Raw genomic sequence first — 15,455 nt, 5'->3', positions numbered from 1 at the left:
CATCATCTCCACCGCTGCAACTCGTCTCCGCTGTAACATCTAGGGTTGAATCTTGATTATTTCATAGGGGAAACTCTCCCGGTATTGATTACTCCTTGTTATTGATGCTATTGAGTGAAACCATTGAACCAAGGTTTATGTTCATATTGTTATTCATCATCATATCACATCTGATCATGTTCCATATGATGTCTTGTGAGTAGTTTGTTTAGTTCTTGAGGACATGGGTGAAGTCTAAATGTTAGTAGTGAACTATGTTGAGTAATATTTAATGGTTTGATATTTAAGTTGTGGTGTTATTCTTCTAGTGGTGTCATGTGAACGTCGACTACATGATACTTCACCTTTATGGGCCTAGGGGAATGCATCTTGTATTCATTTGCTAATTGTGGGGTTGCCGGAGTGACAGCAACCTGAACCCCCGTTGGTATATCGATGCATGAGGGATAGCAGGATCTCAGAGTTTAAGGTTGTGGTTAGATTTATCTTAATTACTTTCTTGTATTTGCGGATGCTTGCAAGGGGTGTAATCACAAGTATGTATTACTCCTAGGAAGGGCGGTGCATTAGCATAGGTTCACCCACACAACACTTATCAAAACAATGAAGATTAATCAACTATATGAAGCGAAAGCACTAGACTAAATTCCCGTGTGTCCTCAAGAATGTTTGGTCATCATAAGTAAACAAACCGGCTTGTCCTTTGTGCTAAAAAGGATTGGGCGACTCGCTGTAATTATTACTCTCGCATTTTACTTACTTGTATTTTATTTATCTGCTATATCAAAACCTCCTGAAAACCTGTCTGTGAGCATTTACAGTGAATCCTTCATCGAAACTACTTGTCAACACCTTCTGCTCCTCGTTGGGTTCGACACTCTTATTTATCGAAATTACTACGATACACCCCCTATACTTGTGGGTCATCATAAGGCAGATACTTCGCGCAGGTTGGAATCCAACCCGGAACTATGTGTATCCACCGCGTAGAAGGACGCCTCGGGAAGGGAACGTCGTGATGAACAATCGCGCACCGGATCCACGAAAGCATAATAAGAACCAGAGAACATCCAAATTCAATCCCCGTGCCCTTGAAAACACCTCCGAATGACCCAAACAAGGGAAAGGATCCGATATACACTGGGAGGGAAAAGTACCAGAACCCGTCACCTCCGCCCTAGACCCCGCATCCTCCTTCGCCACCTCGCTGATGAGTCCAGCTGGAAACACCAGACCCCATAGTTCCGCGACAACGTGGCCCCTCAAAGGAATCGTAACAAGGAGCGCACGCCGGAGCCGCGTCGGAGCCGGAACGAAGAACGCGAGCCTAAGCCACGCAGAAGCCGGAACGACAGAGGCGACCGCCATCATGGAGAAGGTAGCCACCGAAGCCGGAGTCAGCATCAAGGTCTCATCGGCCCCCTCGCAGATCTCCCTCCCACCACCTAGTGGAGGAGGTGGAGACGGAGGCGGAGGCCGGAGATCTCGCTCCCGCTCAAAGTATCCCGCCCGCAACGGCCCGCGCGATGCACGGGAACGTCTCAACGAATACAGATCTGAATACATTGGCACAAAGTGCTTCGGCAGGATGATCCGAGAGGAACCAAAGCCAAAAGGCTTGAACCTCAAGCTACCCGGAAATCTGAAGCATTATAATGGCAGTGAAAGGCCCGATACCTGGATCGAGGACTACTTCAATGCAGTCAGCTTTGCCGGAGGGACCCCCAATGTAGCCTGCCGCATGCTTCAGTTGTACCTTGTTGGTCCATCCCGTACCTGGCTCAGTGACCTTGAGGAAAACTCCATCTTTTGCTGGTTCGAACTGAAGATCGCTTTCGAGAAACACTTCAGGGGCACCTACAAAAGACCTTCCACAACCAGCGACCTACAGGCATGTATCCAGAAGAAGAATGAAACCTCTCGAGCTTTTCTCACTCGATGGTTAGCAACAAGAAACGAGTGCAAGAACGCAGATAACCACACAGCTATGCACGCCTTCATAGGTGGCTTGAAGCGGGGAGGGCTGCTCCGGCACAAGCTAACTTGCCTGATCAACGAGAATAATCTAACCTTGGATGACATGATCGGCATCGCCAGCACTCACACCGACGCTGATTTCGACGCAGGTGGAGAACTCACAGCCACAGTCATACCCCTGCATCAGCAAAAGAAAAACCGTGATGGCGGCAGTAGAAACAACAAGCGAAAGAACCCCTCTGACAACCAAAAAAATGGTGGATCCGACATGGTTGCCATGATGTTCCAACGCGGAGGTCAAGGAGGCGCACGAGGCCACGGTCGTGGTGGCGGAGCTGGCAGGGGCCAGCAATGCGCTGACGAGGTCACCATCGCTGGTTTCCGCGCTCCTCAAACTTACGAAGAGTACAGGGACATGCCATGCTTATCCCATATTGATCTGGCTACTGGCAAGTCCTCCCACACTAATCGCAAGTGCAAGTGGGTCAACGATCTGAAGACTGACCCGGAAGCAGGATACAAGCGCGCTCGGAAGCACCACCCGCGCGGCAAAGGAAGCAAGGGCAAGGACAAGGAAAAGGACGAGGACAGTTCCGAGGCGATGGAAGAGGATGAAGCTTCGCCGAATCCCAAGGAGGGTTCCGTAGCTAACAAATCCAACCCCTTTGTCAAAAAGTGTGCTGGTGCATACCACACCTTCCTCGGAACCCCGATGGTTAGGGCCAAGAAATCAGCCCTCCGGGTCCTGAATGCCACGCTTCCGGTTGTGCCTTAGTACGTCAAGTGGTCGGAAAACCCGTGCACCTTCGATAGGACGGATCATCCTACTGTCATCCCCAAAGAGTGCTATGTTTGGTTGTGAGTCCCCGCATCGATAGGTATGACTTCTCCAAGTGCCTCATGGACGGTGGAGCCAGCCTGAACATCATGTACCTTGAGACTCTGGAGAGGATGAACCTTACCAAGGAACAGCTTAAGCACAGCACCACTAAGTTCCATGGTGTGGTTCTGGGTAAAAAGGCTAACTCCATGGGCAGCATCAAACTTCATGTGGCCTTCGGCGACGTCAACAATTTCCGCGAAGAGATGATCATGTTTGAAGTTGTGCCCTTCAAGAGCTCCTACCATGTCATCTCGGCAGGCTCACCTACCACAAGTTCCATGCAAGGACATGTTACATCTACAACAAGCTCAAGAATTAGGGTCCTAACGGTATGATCACCATATCCAGAGACTACAAGAAAGCTCGAGACTGCGAGGAGGGTGAAGCCGCCTTTGCAGAATCTGTGATATCTAGAGAGGAGCTGCAAGGCTATAGGGCCGCAGTGGATCCGAATGAGACACATACCACCAAGAAGCAGATTTCCGAACAGAAGACTTCGTTCAGGGCCGCGATAGACACCAAGAAGGTCGACCTCAAGGTAGGCGACAGTTCCAAGCAAGTGTCTATTGGAGCTGGCCTGGACCCCAAATAGGAAGACACGCTCGTCGAATTCCTCCGAGCTAACATGGATATCTTCGCATGGAAACCCTCTGACATGTCCGGAGTACCAAGGGAACTCGCCGAGCACTACCTGAACATAAATCCGGGTGCAAAACCGGTAAAGCAAGCTATGCGACGCTTTGGAGACAAGAAGCGCCGCACCATAGGGATAGAATTAGCAAAGTTACTAGTGGCAGGATTTGTAGTAGAAGTTATCCATACTGAGTGGGTCACAAACCCTGTCCTTGTACCCAAAAAGAATTCTGAAATACTAAGAATGTGCATCGATTACTCCGGCTTGAATAAGCACTGTCCGAAGGATCCGTTCCCCTTGCCGCACATTGACCAAGTCATTGATTCAACGGCAGGGGCGGAACTTCTGTGTTTTCTTGATGCATATTCTGGGTATCACCAGATCCAGATGAAGAAGTCCGACCAAAAGGCGACCTTGTGCTCCAAATTAAAAGATGCATCCATGAAAACCAATATGGGTTAATAAGAGGTAGAACCATTCAGGACTGTCTGTCCTGGACTTTTGACTATTTGCATCAATTCCATAAATCCAAGAGGAAAGTTATTGTGCTTAAGTTAGATTTTGAAAAGGCTTTTCATACAATTGAACACAAGGCTATCATCAAGATAATGGAACTTAAGGGGTTTGATCCAATTTTCATTCAGTGGGTAAAAGAGATTCTTGCTTCTGGTTCCTCTGCAATTTTGTTGAATGGAGTTCCTGGGAAAACTTTCTTGTGCATAAGAGGTGTCAGACAGGGAGATCCTCTATCTCCTTTGCTTTATGTTCTTGGTGGAGATCTGTTGCAAAGTTATGTGAAATATTCTTTCAGAGAAGGAAGATTAAAGCCTCCAATTCCCAATAGAGGCAGTAATGAATACCCTATAGTACAATATGCAGATGATACTATTATCATGTTGCTAGCTGAGGCAGATCAGTTGCAAATTTTGAAAGGAATACTGGAGGAATATACAGCTTTTACTGGTCTCAAGGTCAATTATCACAAATCATCACTCATACCTATCAACATCTCTCAAATGGAAGCTGAGATACTGTCAACACAAATACAGTGTAATATTGCATCAATGCCTTTTCCATATCTTGGTCTTCCTATGGGCACAACTAAGCCAACAATAAGATATCTATCTCCACTCACTGATAGAATTGAAAGGAGGCTCACTGCATCAGCTTCTTTCTTATCATATGGTGACAGATTAATTTTGGTCAATTCTGTTTTGTCATCAATGCCTATTCATTATCTTAGTACACTGGATATACCAGATGGAGCAATTGAGGTCATTGATAAAGCTAGAAGGAATTGTCTGTGGAGGAAGAAAAAAGATGATGATAAAGTACATTCATTAGCCTCTTGGGATATGGTTTGCAAACCAAAAAATAAGGGAGGTTTAGGTATCATCAATCTTAAGGTTCAAAATAAGTGCCTCATGTTGAAACAGCTGCATAAATTCTATAATAATGTGGATCTCCCCTGGGTCAAACTAATTCGGAACTCATATTATTATAAAGAAGTGCCACATGCAGTCACTATATGTGGTTCCTTTTGGTGGAGAAATATCATGAAGCTAATTGATATATATAGAAAAATGACACATTGTAAGCTTGGGAATGGGGAGACAATTCTATTTTGGTCAGATAACTGGAAAGATATGCTATTTGATGAAAGGTTCCCACGGCTCTTCTCATTTGTCAAGGATAAACTTATCTCGGTAAAAGAGGCTTTACAAATTTCTAATCCTACACAAGCTTTTCACCTCCCTTTATCGATTGAAGCGGCTGACGAGCTGAGAATGTTACAGAGTATACTAAGAGGTGTTGCCACATCAGAGGATAATGATCAATGGCTTATTGAAAGTAACAAAGCATATGATTTTTTCCAAGCCAAATTTATAGTTTAACTTTCCAACACATTTCCTCTCATTTTCCATCTCAATGGATCTGCAAGAGTAAGTGTATTTCAAAGCACAAGTTCTTTGCTTGGTTAATTGTGCATGACCATATCAATACAAAGGATATGCTCAGAAGAAGACATTGGAATGTAACTTCAGATCACAGTTGTGTGCTATGCAGCAATCATACATTGGAAGATTGGTCTCACTTATTCTTTGAGTGTACCTTCAGTGTGAGAGTGTGGATATACTTGCAAGTAAATTGGGTGCAAGGTTCTGGGCCAGAGATGTTAAAGGAGACAAAAAAAGAAGATTTAAGGGTCCTTGTTTTACAGAGATCATAATACTAGCATGCTGGAATATATGGAAGCAGAGGAATAATAAGATTTTTTTAAACATACAGCCAACATTCAGGAATTGGAAGACTGGTTTCATATCAGATGTTACCCTTGTTAAGCATAGGGTAAAAGAGAGCATTGTAGCCTATTTGTCATCATGGATTGACAACTTGTTGTAATTAGTAGTTAGTTCCTCTTTTCTTGTACATATTTTCTTCTTGTAAACCTTTGTACATAATTTTATGATGGAAATAAAAGGCTGTGGGCGGATCCCATGCAGTAGTTAATTTTTTTAAAAAGGCGACCTTGTTCATCACACCCTTGGGCACTTACTGCAATGTCACCATGCCTTTTGGTTTGAAAAATACAGGTGCCACTTACCAACGTACGATGCATCAATGCTTGAAGGACCAAATTGGTCGGAACGTGCACACTTACGTCGACGACATCGCGGTCATGACCCGGAAAGGATCCTACTTGATTAGCGATCTCACGGAAACCTTTGAAAATCTTCAACGGTACAAGATGATGTTGAATCCGCTGAAGTGTGTCTTTGGCGTGCCAGCCGAAAAACTCCTTGGCTTCATTGTATCTCACAGAGGCATTGAAGTAAACCCGAAAAAAATCAAGGCTATTATGTGCATCAAGAGGCCAACTTGTCTCAAAGATGTGCCACGATTAACTGGTTGCATTGCTGCAATCAGTAGGTTTGTTAGCCGTCTTGGCAAGAAGGAACTACCTTTGTACAAACTGCTGAAGAAAACAGACAAATTTGTCTGGGAAGACGCAACAGATGCAACACTTCAGGGGTTGAAGGACATACTCTCTTCCCCGCCTATCTTGGCAGCTCCAGATGAGTCAGAGCCTACACTCCTCTACCTGGCAGCTTCCAACAAGGTCATCAGTCTCGTTATCGTGGTGGAGCGAAAGGAAGAAGGTCATGAGTATGGAGTCCAAAGACCAATCTATTACATTAGCAAGGTACTGACGGAATCCAAACAACGATACCCTCACTTTCACAAGCTAGCCTACGGAGTGTTCCTAGGTAGCCGGAAGCTGAGACACTACTTCCAAGAGCATCCTATGGCAGTTGTGAGCAAAGCTCCATTGTCAACCATCATCAACAACTCCGACGAAACAGGGCACATAGCAAAGGGGGGCATTGAACTTTCTGCTTTCGACATCAACTACAAAGCCAGATCCTTGATCAAGTCCCAAGTCTTGGCGGATTTCTTCGTCGATTGGACTGAAGCGTCGGAGGGCACACGTGTACATGAACTTGAAGCTTGGGTCATGCATTTTCACGGATCCAAGCAGCATCAAGGCTCGGGGCCTGGAGTTACCCTGAAGTCACCAACCAGAGAAGAACTGCAGTACGTTCTGCAGATTCACTTTGAAGCTACAAACAATATGGCGAAATATGAGGCTCTACTACACGGTATGCGCATCGCTAATGAAATTGGGATCAAACACATCATATGCTGCGGAGATTCCAACCTGGTGGCACAACAAGTAGCCGGAACCTGGAAAGCCAGAAACTCCGTTAGGGCGGCTTACAGAGACGAAGTTAACGAGATCGCTAAGTACTTCCTCGGATATGAAGTCAAGTATGTCAGGAGAGATGATAACACAGCGGCAAATATGCTGTCCAAGCTCGGATCCGGCAGGAAACCATTCCGCCTGGGATTTTCCTTGAGGATCTACGGACACTCTCGGTAAAGGGCGCTAACCCGGAAAACCCAGATGTGGCGGTGTCTCCGGCTAAGGAGGTGATGGCAATCACTCTGGCTTGGACCCAACCTTTTGTAGACTATCTCATTGACCAAAAGTTGCCGGAGGACGAAGTCCTCGCACGATAGGTCGTCAGATGAGCAAGATCCTACACAATAGTTGATGGACAACTCTATAAACGAAGTGCGAATGGTGTATTTTTGAAATGCGTCTCAAATCAAGATGGCATCGAAATCCTCAGAGAGATCCACCAAGGTGATTGCGGGCATCACGCCGCTCCCAGGTCCCTCGTTGCAAAAGCTTTCCGGCAAGGTTTTTACTGGCTAACAGCTAAAAAAATGTTGAGAAGATAGTGAAAACTTGCCGAGGATGTCAGTACTACGCTACTCAACCAAATGCTCCAGCTCAGGAGTTGAAGACCATCCCTATCACTAGGCCGTTTGCGGTCTGGGGGCTCGACATGGTCGAAAAATTAAAAAAATCATCTCCTGGCGGTTTTGAGTACCTCTTGGTCGCTATTGACAAGTTCAGTAAGTGGATCGAGGCAAAGCCAGTGAGAAAAGCCGATGGTGCTACGCCACTAAAATTCATTTGCAGCCTTGTAGGGATCCGGAGAACTAAAGGATTATTGCAATGACGTAGGGATCCGGCTTGACCTTGCATCTGTGGATCATCCACAATCCAATGGGTAGGTCGAGCGAGCCAATGGCCTCATACTAGCCGGAGTCAAACCTCATCTTGAAGAACCACTGCGACGAGCAGCTGGAGCTTGGGCTGAGGAGTTAGATTCTGTTCTGTGGAGTTTACGAACTACCCCTAACAGGTCGACTGGATTTACACCTTTCTTCCTAGTATACGGGTTGAAGCTGTGCTCCCCTCCGACATCATCCATGATTCCCCGTGAGTTTCTGCCTACATCAGTATGAACTTCTGTGGGCCGGATGTGTCGAATGCCCGTAAACTTGATGGCATTAGAAGGATCATCATCACCTGCAGCACATGGAACAACTTGCTCCACTTGGGAGCCATTATCCTCCAAGAACACCACGTCACAATATACTTCAATAGCCCCAGTGGACTTGTTTTAGTATATATAGGCGTGGGAGTTCTCCGCATAACCAACAAATGTGCCCTCTATAGTTCTAGTTTCAGATTTACCGAGCTTCCCTTTATTGTTCTTAACAAGACATTTGCATCCAAAGACACGAATGTACATGACATTAGGCTTGTTACCTATGGGAAGCTCGTATGGAGTTTTATTATGCAGGGGGTGGAGGAAGAGCCGGTTGGAGTAGTGGACAGCTGTAGAGATGGCTTCTCCCCAAAAGTTACGGGGTGAATTGAATTAACTCAACATAGTTCTTGCGATCTCAATAATAGTCTGGTTATTCCTTTCAACAACACCATTTTGTGGAGGGGTGTATGGAGCTAAAAACTCATGCTTGATGCCCTCATCATCAACAAACTCTTGCATAGTGTAGTTCTTGAACTCGGTGCCATTGTCGATCCTTATCGCCTTGATCTCAGATTCATACATACGTTGAGCCTTCTTGGCGAAGATGATGAACACTCTATAGGTCTCTGCTTGATACGCGTTCAACACGCGCCCGTTGGGAACCCCAAGAGGAAGGTGTGATGCGTACAGCGGCAAGTTTCCCTCAGTATGAAACCAAGGTTATCGAACCAGTAGGAGCCAAGAAGCACGTTGAAGGTTGATGGCGGCGAGATGTAGTGCGGCGCAACACCAGGGATTCCGGCGCCAACGTGGAACCTGCACAACACAACAAAAGTACTTTGCCCCAACGAAACAGTGAGGTGGTCAATCTCACCGGCTTGCTGTAACAAAGGATTAACCGTATTGTGTGGAAGATGATTGTTTGCAGAAAACAGTAGATCAATATTGCAGTAGATTGTATTTCAGTAAAGAGAATTGGACCGGGGTCCACAGTTCACTAGAGGTGTCTCTCCCATAAGATAAACAGCATGTTGGGTGAACAAATTACAGTTGGGCAATTGACAAATAAAGAGGGCATGACCATGCACATACATATCATGATGAGTATAGTGAGATTTAATTGGGCATTACGACAAAGTACATAGACCGCCATCCAACTGCATCTATGCCTAAAAAGTCCACCTTCAGGTTATCATCCGAACCCCCTCCAGTATTAAGTTGCAAAGCAACAGACAATTGCATTAAGTATGGTGCGTAATGTAATCAACAACTACATCCTTAGACATAGCATCAATGTTTTATCCCTAGTGGCAACAACACAACACAACCTTAGAACTTTCTCTGTCACCGTCCCGTGTGTCAATGCAGGCATGAACCCACTATCGAGCATAAATACTCCCTCTTGGAGTTACAAGCATCTACTTGGCCAGAGCATCTACTAGTAACGGAGAGCATGCAAGATCATAAACAACACATAGATATAACTTTGATAATCAACATAACAAGTATTCTCTATTCATCGGATCCCAACAAACGCAACATATAGAATTACAGATAGATGATCTTGATCATGTTAGGCAGCTCACAAGATCCGACAATGATAGCACAATGGGGAGAAGACAACCATCTAGCTACTGCTATGGACCCATAGTCCAGGGGTAGACTACTCACACATCACTCCGGAGGCGACCATGGCGGCGTAGAGTCCTCCGGGAGATGATTCCCCTCTCCGGCAGGGTGCCGGAGGTGATCTCCTGGATCCCCCGAGATGGGATCGGTGGCGGCGGCGTCTCTGGAAGGTTTTCCGTATCGTGGCTCTCGGTACTGGGGGTTTCGCAACGGAGGCTATTTGTAGGCGGAAGGGCAGGTCAAGAGGCGGCACAGGGGCCCCACACCACAGGGCCGCGCGGCCAAGGGGGGGCCGCGCCGCCCTAGGGTGTGGCCCCCTCGTGGCCCCTCTTCGTCTCTTCTTCGGACTTCTGGAAGCTTCGTGGCAAAATAGGACCCTGGGCGTTGATTTCGTCCAATTCTGAGAATATTTCGTTACTAGGATTTCTGAAACCAAAAACAGCAGAAAACAGCAACTGGCACTTCGGCATCTTGTTAATAGGTTAGTTCCAGAAAATGCACGAATATGACATAAAGTGTGCATAAAACATATAGATAACATCAATAATGTGGCATGGAACATAAGAAATTATCGATACGTCGAAGACGTATCAGCATCCCCAAGCTTAGTTCTGCTCGTCCCGAGCAGGTAAAACGATAACACAGATAATTTCTGGAGTGACATGCCATCATAATCTTGATCATACTATTTGTAAAGCATATGTAGTGAATGCAGCGATCAAAACAATGTATATGACATGAGTAAACAAGTGAATCATAAAGCAAAGACTTTTCATGAATAGCACTTCAAGACAAGCATCAATAAGTCTTGCATAAAAGTTAACTCATAAAGCAATAATTCAAAGTAAAAGCATTGAAGCAACACAAAGGAAGATTAAGTTTCAGCGGTTGCTTTCAACTCATAACATGTATATCTCATGGATATTGTCAACATAGAGTAATATAATAAGTGCAATACGCAAATATGTAGGAATCAATGCACAGTTCACACAAGTGTTTGCTTCTTGAGGTGGAGAGAAATAGGTGAACTGACTCAACATAAAGGTAAAAGAATGGTCCTCCATAGAGGAAAAGCATTGATTGCTATATTTGTGCTAGAGCTTTGATTTTGAAAACATGAAACAATTTTGTCAACGGTAGTAATAAAGCATATGTATCATGTAAATTATATCTTATAAGTTGCAAGCCTCATGCATAGTATACTAATAGTGCCCGCACCTTGTCCTAATTAGCTTGGACTACCGGATCATCACAATGCACATGTTTTAACCAAGTGTCACAAAGGGGTACCTCTATGCCGCCTGTACAAAGGTCTAAGGAGAAAGCTCGCATTGGATTTCTCGCTATTGATTATTCTCAACTTAGACATCCATACCGGGACAACATAGACAACAGATAATGGACTCCTCTTTTATGCATAAGCATGTAACAACAATTAATAATTTTCTCATTTGAGATTGAGGATATATGTCCAAAACTGAAACTTCCACCATGGATCATGGCTTTAGTTAGCGGCCCAATGTTCTTCTCTAACAATATGCATGCTTAACCATAAGGTGGTAGATCTCTCTTACTTCAGACAAGACGGACATGCATAGCAACTCACATGAAATTCAACAAAGAGTAGTTGATGGCGTCCCCAGTGAACATGGTTATCGCACAACAAGCAACTTAATAAGAGATAAAGTGCATAATTACATATTCAATACCACAATAGTTTTTAAGCTATTTGTCCCATGAGCTATATATTGCAACGGTGAATGATGGAATTTTAAAGGTAGCACTCAAGCAATTTACTTTGGAATGGCGGAAAATACCATGTAGTAGGTAGGTATGGTGGACACAAATGGCATAGTGGTTGGCTCAAGTATTTTGGATGCATGAGAAGTATTCCCTCTCGATACAAGGTTTAGGCTAGCAAGGCTTATTTGAAACAAACACAAGGATGAACCGGTGCAGCAAAACTCACATAAAAGACATATTGAAAACATTATAAGACTCTACACCGTCTTCCTTGTTGTTCAAACTCAATACTAGAAATTATCTAGACCTTAGAGAAACCAAATATGCAAACCAAATTTTAGCATGCTCTATGTATTTCTTCATTAATGGGTGCAAAGCATATGATGCAAGAGCTTAATCATGAGCACAATAATTGCCAAGTATCACATTACCCAAGACATTTATAGCAATTACTACATGTATCATTTTCAAATTCCAACCATATAACAATTTAACGAAGAAGAAACTTCGCCATGAATACTATGAGTAGAAACCAAGGACATACTTGTCCATATGCTACAGCGGAGCATGTCTCTCTCCCATAACGTGAATGCTAGGATCCATTTTGTTCAAACAAAACAAAAACAAAAACAAACCGACGCTCCAAGCAAAGCACATAAGATGTGATGGAATAAAAATATAGTTTCAGGGGAGGAACCTGATAATGTTGTCGATGAAGAAGGGGATGCCTTGGGCATCCCCAAGCTTAGACGCTTGAGTCTTCTTAGAATATGCAGGGGTGAACCACCGGGGCATCCCCAAGCTTAGAGCTTTCACTCTCCTTGATCATGTTGCATCATACTCCTCTCTTGATCCTTGAAAACTTCCTCCACACCAAACTTAGAACAACTCATTAGAGGGTTAGTGACAATAAAAATTAACATATTCAGAGGTGACACAATCATTCTTAACACTTCTGGACATTGCATAAAGCTACTGGACATTAATGGATCAAAGAAATTCATCCAACATAGCAAAAGAGGCAATGCGAAATAAAAGGCAGAATCTGTCAAAACAGAACAGTTCGTATTGACGAATTTTAAAATGGCACCAGACTTGCTCAAATGAAAATGCTCAAATTGAATGAAGGTTGCGTACATATCTGAGGATCATGCACGTAAATTTGCTTAATTTTCTGAGCTACCTACAGGGAGGTAGACCCAGATTCGTGACAGCAAAGAAATCTGGAGCTGCGCAGTAATCCAAATCTAGTATGAACTTTTCTATCAACGGCTTAACTTGGCACAATAAAACACTAAACTAAGATAAGGTGAGGTTGCTACAGTAGTAAACAACTTCCAAGACACAAAATAAAAACAAAGTACTGTAGGTAAAAAACATGGGTTGTCTCCCATAAGCGCTTTCTTTAACGCCTTTCAGCTAGGCGCAGAAAGTGTGTATCAAGTATTATCAAGAGACGAAGTGTCAACATCATAATTTGTTCTAATAATAGAATCAAAAGGTAACTTCATTCTCTTTCTAGGGAAGTGTTCCATACCTTTCTTGAGAGGAAATTGATATTTTATATTACCTTCCTTCATATCAATGATAGCACCAACAGTTCGAAGAAAAGGTCTTCCCAATATAATGGGACAAGATGCATTGCATTCAATATCCAAGACAACAAAATCAACGGGGACAAGGTTATTGTTAACGGTAATGCGAACATTATCAACTTTCCCCAAAGGTTTCTTTGTAGAATGATCAGCAAGATTAACATCCAAATAACAATTTTTCAGCGGTGGCAAGTCAAGCATATTATAAATTTTCTTAGGCATAACAGAAATACTTGCACCAAGATCACATAAAGCATTACAATCAAAATCTTTAACCTTCATCTTAGTGATGGGCTCCCAACCATCCTCTAGCTTTCTAGGAATAGAGGCTTCGCGCTCTAGTTTCTCTTCTCTAGCTTTTATGAGAGCATTTGTAATATGTTGCGTGAAAGCCAAATTTATAGCACTAGCATTAGAACTTTTAGCAAGTTTTTGCAAGAACTTTATAACTTCAGAGATGTGGCAATCATCAAAATTCAAACCATTATAATCTAAAGCAATGGGATCATCATCCCCAATGTTGGAAAAAATTTCAGCAGCTTTATCACAGGCGATTTCAGCAGTTTTAGCAGTTTCAGGCAGTTTCTCGCGCTTTGCATTAGAAGTGGAAACATTGCTAACACCAATTCTTTTATTATTAATAGTAGGAGGTGCAGCAACATGTGTAGCATTAGCATTATTAGTGGTGGTAATGGTCCAAACTTTAGCTACATTCTTCTCTTTAGCTAGTTTTTCATTTTCTTCTCTATCCCACCTAGCACGCAGTTCAGCCATTAATCTTATATTCTCATTAATTCTAACTTGGATGGCATTTGCTGTAGTAACAATTTTATTATGATGATTTTCATTAGGCATAACTTTCGATTTCAAAAGATCAACATCAGCAGCAAGACTATCGACTTTAGAAGCAAGTATATCAATTTTCCCAAGCTTTTCTTCAACAGATTTGTTAAAAGCAGTTTGCGTACTAATAAATTCTTTAAGCATGGCTTCAAGTCCAGGGGGTGTGTTCCTATTATTATTGTAAGAATTCCCATAAGAATTACCATAGCCGTTGCCATTATTATAAGGATATGGCCTATAGTTGTTACTAGAATTGTTCCGGTAAGCATTGTTGTTGAAATTATTATTTTTAATGAAGTTTACATCAACATGTTCTTCTTGTGCAACCAATGAAGCTAACGGAACATTATTAGGATCAATATTAGTCCTATCATTCACAAGCATAGACATAATAGCATCAATCTTATCACTCAAGGAAGAGGTTTCTTCGACAGAATTTACCTTCTTACCTTGTGGAGCTCTTTCCGTGTGCCATTCAGAGTAGTTGATCATCATATTATCAAGAAGCTTTGTTGCTTCACCAAGAGTGATGGACATAAAGGTACCTCCAGCAGCTGAATCCAATAAATTCCGTGAAGAAAAATTTAGTCCTGCATAGAAGGTTTGGATGATCATCCAAGTAGTCAGTCCATGGGTTGGGCAATTTTTAACCAGAGATTTCATTCTTTCCCAAGCTTGAGCAACATGTTCAGTATCTAATTGTTTAAAATTCATTATGCTACTCCTCAAAGATATAATTTTAGCAGGGGGATAATATCTACCAATAAAAGCATCCTTGCATTTAGTCCATGAATCAATACTATTCTTAGGCAGAGATAGCAACCAATCTTTAGCTCTTCCTCTTAATGAGAAAGGGAACAATTTTAGTTTAATAATATCACCATCTACATCTTTATATTTTTGCATTTCACATAATTCAACAAAATTATTGAGATGGGCAGCAGCATCATCAGAACTAACACCAGAAAATTGCTCTCGCATAACAAGATTCAGTAAAGCAGGTTTAATTTCAAAGAATTCTGCTGTAGTAGCAGGTGGAGCAATAGGTGTGCATAAGAAATCATTATTATTTGTGGTTGTGAAGTCACACAACTTAGTATTTTCAGGGTTGGCCATTTTAGCAACAGTAAATAAAGCAAACTAGATAAAGTAATGCAAGTAACTAATTTTTTTGTGTTTTTGATATAGCAAACAAGATAGCAAATAAAGTAAAACTAGCAACTAATTTTTTTGTATTTTGA

The sequence above is a fragment of the Lolium perenne genome, chromosome 7 (assembly GCF_019359855.2).
Source record: "Lolium perenne isolate Kyuss_39 chromosome 7, Kyuss_2.0, whole genome shotgun sequence".
NCBI lineage: Eukaryota > Viridiplantae > Streptophyta > Magnoliopsida > Poales > Poaceae > Lolium > Lolium perenne.
The sequence above is the reverse complement of the archived record's forward strand: the minus strand, read 5'-3'. Positions refer to the sequence as shown.